The sequence below is a fragment of the Triticum dicoccoides genome, chromosome 5A, assembly GCF_002162155.2.
Source record: "Triticum dicoccoides isolate Atlit2015 ecotype Zavitan chromosome 5A, WEW_v2.0, whole genome shotgun sequence".
In the NCBI taxonomy this organism is placed as follows: domain Eukaryota; kingdom Viridiplantae; phylum Streptophyta; class Magnoliopsida; order Poales; family Poaceae; genus Triticum; species Triticum dicoccoides.
Window position 1 is genome coordinate 56,986,429 of NC_041388.1, and position 9,496 is coordinate 56,995,924.

Sequence of the window (9,496 nt, forward strand, 5' to 3'; positions counted from 1 at the left end):
TCATCACTAGCATCAGAGCCTCACTGCAAGCATCACAAGCATCATCACCAGCATCACAGCCTCATCGTAAGCATCACAAGCATCATCACTAGCATCACAGCCCCATCGCAAGCATAACAAGCATCATCACTAGCATCAGAGCCTCATCGCAAGCATCACAACCATCATCACTAGCACCACAACCTCATCAATAGCATCACAAGCATCACAACCTCATCACTAGCATCAGAGCCTCATTGCAAGCATCATCACTAGCATCACAACCTCACTGCAGGCATCATCACAAGCTCATATTCCATTAATGAACCCTCTCCATTAGCCCTAAGTTGTGCAGGGCATTTGCATACACCTCTGTAGGGCATGATAATCTTGGAGGTAGTTGCCCAAGCCCCTCAAGCCTTTCCTTGTTTACACGGGGTATTTTATATCCATTGCCCCCTGCATGGTTCAGGATCTCAACCATGCACGTCTGCAGAGTTAGTAAAATTCTGTTGAGCTTGTAAACGTCATAGCCTTCAAATTCCTCCAAAACACCCTTAATAAGGTCTTGTAGTGTTTTAGGACTCAGACAATCTGTCAAGGATTGGAGCGAGTTGAAAAACCCAAGGTCAAGCACATTCAAATTAGGACTGTTGGGAGGTTGTTGTATTATTCTGATGTCAAGTCCAGTTTTTGCGACAGCTTCTAGAAATTCCGAGTCATCTGGCAAGATATGGGGCTTAGCATTATCCTGCTGAATGTAGATGGTCTGTCCAGCATCACCTTCGGGCCAAACAGCTTGTATTGCTGGCAAAAACTTCTCTATCAGGAACTCCCTCATCACTTTTCTGTCGACCTTTATTGATTTTGTCTCTATTGTACCTTTGGGCCTGTTGTCGCTTCTCCTTTGAGCAGGAACTTCCTTCACGAATGGCCAGATACCGATTTTCCCAGAGAAGGTCACGTTTCCTTCACTGTCCCACCTCGGCCTAGCAACGACCGTCAAGAACATCACCTTGCCAATACAGTTGCCATGTATGGGCCTCGTAGGCTCTTCCTCCCATCCATAAGATAATATGTTTTATTCTTCTTTGTCATGTTAAACCACTTTTCGTTGATATGGACAACATTACGCATAGTCTTCAACTTAGGCCTTGCAGTTGTTGTTGTTGTTGCCTCATCAAGCATCGACAAACAAACTTTCATCCTATCCTTCTTATTCTGGTCCTTTAGAGCTGGCTTCACACAATTTGTATGCCTCCTTATCAAGTTTAACATGAACTTACTATGAAGTGTGGTAGGGCTACATCCCAGTTGCCAGGCAAGTGACCTAATGGTAGACCTTTTGTTTAATGGGATCGTTAGGAGTTTTTCTAGGTTAATGTCCTTAGGCCTTCTTCCAGAATTTCCTTTTTTTGATTAGAAACATCCACCTCTTTACCTTCGCTAATTTGCTTCATTGCTTTCCTCCAAATTCTTTGTATATTCCAAACACCCACTCCAAATTTTTTTGCAATGTCTTGCTTATCAGTTCCCAAAAAAGTGCCTCCTCTACTCATACAAAGTGTATGCATTGCTACATGAGCAGCAAATTTTTGCTGGTTATTGAGGGTTTTATATTTCCTAGCAACTTGACCAACGCCTGTACCAAGACATACAACAGAGAAATGATTAAATGAAATGATCAAGTGATGAAGTGATGGAATGATCAAGTGATGAAATGATGGAATGATCAACTGTAACTGTACCTGGATTTTGAACTATTTCATCTCCTTCCATCCCCTCTTCTGTATCTCCTTCCATTTCTTCTCCTACATGTCCTTCCATTTCATTTTCTGCATCTTCATCCATTTCATCCGCATCTTCTGCAGGTGGAGTGAAGTTGAGGTCTGGGAGATCCATTTTCTCCTGAAGATATGAATATGTAAGATGAAGTAGAAGTACAAGTAGAAGCACAAGGTAATCTATCTTGAGTTAGTTAACTTGCGCAGAAATGTAAACCGTACATGACTATATTAAAGAAATAATTGAACATCATTGTATAAATGTCATCCTTATATTGTTACAGATATCTCCAAGGAGCTTTAGATGAACATCTTTCACAATTTATCTTAGGAAGACACTGGGTGGTGGAATGAGGCAGGTAGGAGTCCTTTGTGCTGCTACTAAAGTCGGTGTTCGCTACACCTTAGGCAAGCTTGCTGTCGGTGTCAAAACCGGCGGATCTCGGGTAGGGGGTCCCGAACTATGCGTCTAAGGCGGATGGTAACAGGAGACAGGGGACACGATGTTTTACCCAGGTTCGGGCCCTCTTGATGGAGGTAAAACCCTACGTCCTGCTTGATTTATTCTTGATGATATGAGTATTACAAGAGTTGATCTACCACGAGATCGGAGAGGCTAAACCCTAGAAGCTAGCCTATGGTATGATTGTATGTTGTCCTAAGGACTAAAACCCTCCGGTTTATATAGACACCAGAGGGGGCTAGGGTTACACAAGGTCGGTTACAAAGGAAGAGATATACATATCCGTATTGCCTAGCTTGCCTTCCACGCCAAGTAGAGTCCCATCCGGACACGAGACGAAGTCTTCAATCTTGTATCTTCATAGTCCAACAGTCCGGCCAAAGGATATAATCCTGCTGTCCGGACACCCCCTAATCCAGGACTCCCTTAGTAGCCCCCGAACCAGTTTCAATGACAATGAGTCCGGCACACAGTTGTCTTCGGCATTGCAAGGCGGGTTCTTCTCCATCTTCCGAATGTTTGTAAAGCAGTGTCCGGTCCCATAAATGTTTGGACCTCTTGGCTTCTGTGCCCAATAAGGGCTATCTCCCATGCGTCGAATGAATACGAGGTGCCAGAGCGTTTTTACATTCACCCCCCTAGCCAGATAAATAAATTGTCTATTAAAGGGATGGGGATCCTTAGATCCAATCCATACCATCCTCCCCCAGCGAGAATCCATCAGAGCGCATTTCAGGAAGATCCATTCCAGCATGGCCGACCTCCGTAGCTCCTCCTCCCGCCCCTGTAGCCCTAAGCCCGACGATTGGGAGAGGTGTTCAGTCCCACACAGTCGTTTAGTAGAACTGCAGACTAAGGGATTTGTCCCTCCGGCGTACATGGTGCCCGTTCGAGCCGGGCTTGCCACCTATAATGGCGGGGAGCAAGCGGAGAGCTTTCCCTGTCCCTCTATGGGGGAACGGGTCTGCCTTGTTCCCTATCTATTAAGGGGACTCGGATTTCCAATTCATCCGTTCCTCCGCGGGCTCCTGGAGTTCTACGGCCTCCAATTACACAATTTCACCCCCGCCTCCATCCTACATATCACCGGCTATGTGGCTCTTTGCGAGTTGTTCCTGGGCTGCGAGGCTCACTTTGAGCTGTGGAAAAGGCTATTTTGCCTCGTCCCTCGCACACAGAGGGGGTCACTTTATCAAGTGGGCGGAGCCGAAATATGGCGCATCGCCGATACCAGATACCTGTCCGGTACTCCGAAGAAGTCATCCGAAGACTGGCCTTCAGAATGGTTTTATATGGAGGACATTCCCCTTCCGGACCCTGTTCGGCGGGGTCTTACTGAGTTCAACAATGCTCCTTTGAAGAAACGCCGAAGTTGGCGCCCACGGAGCCCCCAGGTGGAAGACAATGGAGAAGTCCTCTATCTGACGAACCAAATTAAAGCACTGGCTCGATCAGGATTGACAGTAATTGAAGTTATGTCGATTTGCGTAATGCGGGGAGTGCAACCACTTCAATATCATGGGCACCCCCTGTGGTGTTATAACGGCGCGGATGACGCCATCCGCTGCGGGCGTAAGGGTCCGGACAATGCTACCGCTTTAGCGAAAATTCTGTCCGAATTGTTCAAGGGTGAGGAAGAGGAGTTCACCCGCATCAAGCCACGGGATGGATTCTCCATGTACAATCCTCCAAGCTGGGTAAGTTATATCTCCCTGCTCCCATTTTTCCTGCATTCTTTGTCGTAAGTATTCACCTTGCCAATTTGCGGCAGGAACTGCGAAAAGCCATAAAGGAGGTCAGCAGGCCTTCTCCACAAAAGAGGACCCTGACCGGGCCCTCGACTCCGGACTTGAAGAAGATTCGGTTATATTCGTGGAGCTGATAGACCGACAATTCTATCAGTTAAGCGGGGACAATGCCATGGTGGCCATTACGACCGACTATCCCGGACTGCTCCCTGCATCGCATGTAAGAAAAACCAAAAATCCCAACTCCAAAACTAGGATCCCCTTTTAGACACTTCACCCACCATATACACATGGCATTTTTACAGGGAAGGCATCCGGGACTCCCTGTCGAACCCGCAACAACGCGCCAACAGGAGGCACCGAGGCCGGGTAGGCCAAAAAGGAAGGCGGTCAGGACGGAGACACCGGCGCAAAGGTATAATAAATCCCGCTCCGTGGTTGTCGTATTTCTCGAAATATAATGACGTCCGTGTTTCTTTAACAGAAAAAATGCTCGCCGGAATATGTCCGGCGATGTTACTAATCACGCTTCCACCAGCCGGGCGCTAGGACCGGACATAGAGGCAGAGGCCGATATGGGGCGGGCGCTGGATAATCCCCCTACAGAGGATGTAGATAGATTATCTGCTACAAACTCAGAGGTGGAAAGCGCCATGAATCATAGGCGCCGCCGGGCCGTACTCCGTGACGCTTGTTTCTCACCAGAGGCATTTGATGCCTTCAATTCTGGAGAGGCGTACCTCCGAGCTGCTCAAGATGGTCTAGCCAGAGCCACGGATCAGTATGTAAAGGATGTACGGGTAAGTAAATCTGACGATTTATATGTATCAGTAGCCCCTGAGACTTGAAACAATTAGCAGAACTGATTTAAGGATCATTTTTATTGTGCAGGTTCTTACAGAGAAGAATACTGGGCTGTCATAGGAGCTAGAGGAATGCAAGACCCAACTGCGGGCTGCTGTGGCCGCATTGCAGGAACCGAAAAAGTCACCTGCTGGTAACATTTACTTTTAAAGAATGATGGTTACCATATAATGTGCGGCACGACTGTAGATCTAACAACAGATGTTGCAGATGAATCCGTAGAAAATCCGGAGGACCAGCATGTGATGCGACAGCTAGAGGCTGGCAAACGCGTGCTGACTAAGGTTAGGCGGGAGAAAAACAATCTCCAAGACGCCAATATTAAGCTGAGCGTGGAACTAAAAGACGTTCGGGGCCAGCTTGCAGACTCCGAGAAGGAGAATAAGCGGCTTCGGCGCAGCATTTTCAGTAAGTGCTTGAACGAATCCTTTTAAAGGAGTTCGGCGAAGAAGCCGACTAACACCGTTATGTATGTAGGTATGCTGACGGGTCGTCCCGCGGAGGAAATGCCCGGGTCTGCGGGTGATCTTCTATCCGAGCTGTCACATCTGCACGAACAAGTTCGGCAGGTGATGCAGGGTGTTGCCCAGGCCTTGTGGCCGTTCATTTCCCTGCCAAAGGGCGTTGCAGAGCTTGCGGAGAAGCTCAAGGGAGCACGGCGGGGTTCCGATTATGGAAGATATCAGCCTGCCGACAGGGTGCCAGAGAAGCCTGGGCCATGGTGAAGACGCGGTATACCAAGGCAGACCCAAATCACATGGCCGAGGTCGGACCTGTGGGGCCCGACAAAAAAGAGATCCCCGTTAGCTTAGTTTATGGGCAAGTAGAATTAGCCGCAAAGTATTCCCAATAGGATTGTAAGCTAGACCGCCTGTTTGGATGGTATAGAAGAGGAAATAAGTCAGTCTGCATGACTATGTAATGAAAGTGACAAGTATAATGCCTTCTAGCCGGATTGTAGATCATTTGTCTTGGCAGACCTTTTCGCTTCAACCTCGGGACCCGATAGTACGGAGTGTATTCGAATACTCGCATAGTTATGTAAGAACCGGGGCATGCGTGGAGACCAGGCGTAGGGGTCATAAGTGCTTGAACAGACAAGTGCCCAACTAGTTATGTTATATTACATGGGTAGTAAGAAACATCTTCCAGGGAGAATAGTTCCATTAAGGGTTCCTTTCCCTGGGTAAGCATGCCCTAAAGTGCATGTCCGGACTGCGATAGGAAATGCAGGAAAAACATCTGGGGGCAGATATGGACAATAAATAAAAATCATCTTTTGTTCACCGACCGAATATGCCCTTAAGAATGCTAGCTTTCGGCTTCACCCAGTCTGAGGTACACGTCCGGGTGACCCGACAGTAACAATCGCAGATGTGGTCCCCTTATGCCCTAGCCGAATTAACGGGAACGTAGGGCATAAATACAAGAGCCAAGCAACCCAGTTTGGCCAAAACTTAAGTCATATCGATGCATATAATGGCGAAAAAAGGTACATGCGGAAGCATGACACATGTTCGGGGCCTGAGGCCCAGATAAATAATTAAGCTTCTGTAAAAGAAGCCCCCAGGTATGATGAGCGCGGCTAGCGCATCTATAATGTGCAAGCGAGGCACAAGTTGGCCCTTGAAGGCCTAGAGAAAGAATAAAATAAAGGAAGAAAGAAAAACAAGACATATAATGTATATGCAAAAAATGGACAAAGGGAGGGGACGAACATAGAGTCCGGTGCTAGGCGTAGAATCTTCGGAGCCTGGCCGCGTTCCATGGGTTCGGCTCGAGTCGACTAGTCGATGCATCCCGCAGTCGGTATGCTCCACCGGTCAGAACTTGGTCAATAATGAAGGGACCTTCCCATTTGGGCTCGAGCTTGTTCTTTTTCTTATCCGGCAGGCGTACTTTGCCAACGTTATAAGTTTTGGCCCGTACTTCTCTGCTTTGGTATCTGCGAGCTTGTTGCTGATAAAATGCGGAACGGGCTTTGGCTACGTCGCGCTCCTCCTCCAGGGTGTCCAGACTATCCTGCCGATCGATCTCGGCTTCTCTTTCTTCGTACATGCGCACTCGAGGTGAGTCATGAATTATGTCACAGGGCAAGACTGCCTCTGCGCCGTACACCATAAAGAAGGGTGTATATCCGGTACTACGATTCGGCATGGTCCGCAGCCCCCAGAGTACGGAGTCGAGCTCCTCTACCCAGTGCGTGTTAGACTCTGTTAAGGAACGCACTAATCTAAGTTTAATGCCGGTCATTATAAGACTGTTTGCTCGCTCGACTTGACCGTTGGTTTGTGGGTGATAGACTGAAGCATAATCGAGATTGATGCCCATTTTGTTGCACCAGAGTTTTACCTCATCGGCTGTGAAGTTCGTGCCGTTGTCAGCGATGATGCCGTGGGGGACGCCATAATGGTGTACGACCCCAGATATGAAGTCTATCACTGGTCCGGATTCGGCTGTTTTAACAGGTTTGGCCTCTATCCATTTGGTGAATTTATCCACCATGACCAGTAAGTATTTTTTCTTGTGGGTTCCCCCTTTAAGGGGTCCAACCATGTCAAGCCCCCAGACCGCAAAGGGCCACGTGATGGGGATTATTCGGAGGGCGGTGGGTGGCATGTAGCTTTGATTTGCAAAGAGCTGGCAACCGGCGCAATGTTGGACCAAGTCCTATGCATCTGCCCGGTCCATTGGCCAATAGAATCCTGTACGGAAGGCCTTGCTTACAAGAGCCCGGGCTGCGGCATGGTGACCGCCGAGTCCGGCGTGGATTTCTGCCAAAAGGTTCCGCCCTTCCTCTTCGAAGATGCACCTTTGAAGGACTTCGGTAGTGCTTTTTTTATAGAGTTCTCCCTCGTGGACCCTGCAGGCCTTAGATCACCGCACTATGCAGTGTGCCTCATTTTGGTCCTCCGGAAGTTCCTGCCTAGTTAGGTAGTCCAGGAATGGTTCTGTCCACGGGGCGATAATGGCCATTATTACGTGGGCTGAAGGTGTTATTTCGATGGTGGAGCCTCCGATTGTGTCAGAGTATTTGGTATCGGGCATTTTGGCCGGGTCCGGACTATTGTTACTGGTGTCCCCTTCCCATACTATGGATGGCTTGAACAGCCTTTCCAGAAATATGTTGGGGGGGACCGCATCGCGTTTTGCACCGATGCGGGTGAGGATATCCGCCGCTTGATTGTTTTCTCGAGCCACATGGTGAAATTTGAGTCCCTCGAATCGAGCTGACATTTTTAGGACGGCATTTCGGTAGGCCGCCATTTTCGGATCCTTGGCGTCAAAGTCTCCATTTATTTGGGATATTGCAAGGTTTGAATCCCCACGCACCTCCAGGCGTTGAATGCCCATGGAGACTGCCATCCGAAGACCATGCAACAGAGCTTCGTATTCGGCTGCGTTGTTGGAGTCTGTATACAATATTTGCAATACGTACTGAACGGTATCTCCGGTTGGGGACGTCAGGAAGACGCCAGCCCCTAGACCAACCAGCATTTTAGAACCGTCGAAGTGCATGATCGAATTGGAGTATGCGCCGTAGTCTTTAGGGAGTTAGGCCTCCGTCCATTCGGTGACAAAGTCGGCCAATACTTGCGACTTAATGGCCTGTAACGCCCTCGATGCGGCTATATCTCCCACGCGTCGAAGCACGACTTAGTGGCATAACCGCATTGAAAGCAATGTCGCAAGTGAGGTAATCTTCACACAACCCATGTAATACAATAAGGGAAAAGATACATAGTTGGCTTACACTCGCCACTTCACACAATTACATGAATAAAGCATTACATCATCCAAATACACTCAAGGTCCGACTACGGAACCAAAATAAAAGAAGACTACCCCAAATGCTACACAAATCCCCGATCGTCCCGACTGGGCTCCACTACTGATCAACTAGAACGAAACAACACGAAGGACAAGATCTTCATCGAGCTCCACCTTGAGCTTGTTTGCGTCACCTGCTCGGAAACATCGGCACCTGCAAACTAGTTTTGGAAGTAACTGTGAGTCACAGGGACTCAGCAATCTCGCACCCTCGCGATCAAGACTATTTAAGCTTATGGGTAAGGTAAATGTATGATGTGGAGCTACAGCAAGCGACTAGCATATATGGTGGCTAACATACGCAAAAGGAGAGCGAGAAGAGAATGCCAAAGCACGGTCGAGAAACTATGATCAAGAAGTGATACTAGAACAACCTACGTCAAGCATAACTCCAACACCGTGTTCACTTCCCGGACCCCGCCAAGAAGAGACCATCACGGTAACACACGCGGTTGAAGTATTTTAATTAAGGTCAACTTTAGGTTTTCTATAACCGGACATTAACAAATTCCCATCTGCCCATAACCGCGGGCACGACTTTCGAAAGTTCAAATCCCTGTAGGGGTGTCCCAACTTAGCCCATCACAAGCTCTCACGGTCAACGAAGGATATTCCTTCTAGCGGGAAGACCCGATCAGGCTCGGAATCCCGGTTACAAGACATCCTCGACAATGGTAAAACAAGTCCAGCAAGACCACCCGATGCGCCGACATCCTGATAGGAGCTGCACATATCTCGTTCTCAGGGCAACACCGGATAAGCAATCCGTACAACTAAAACCAGCCCTCGAGTTTCCCCGAGGTTGCACTGCAAGGGGCTCTAGTTTG

The 9,496-nt window shown here is 48.4% G+C and overlaps 1 long non-coding RNA gene across 1 annotated transcript in view; it reads left to right on the forward strand.

Annotated features, from left to right (window-relative positions):
- The window catches only part of LOC119296980, a 14,172-nt gene extending 12,034 nt beyond the window's left edge, over nt 1-2,138 (forward strand). Inside the window, exons 2-3 of the long non-coding RNA XR_005145475.1 lie at nt 1,851-1,938; nt 2,095-2,138. This is a non-coding gene — a long non-coding RNA (uncharacterized LOC119296980). The remainder of the gene's footprint in view (nt 1-1,850; nt 1,939-2,094) is intronic.
- Nucleotides 2,139-9,496: the final 7,358 nt, after the last annotated feature.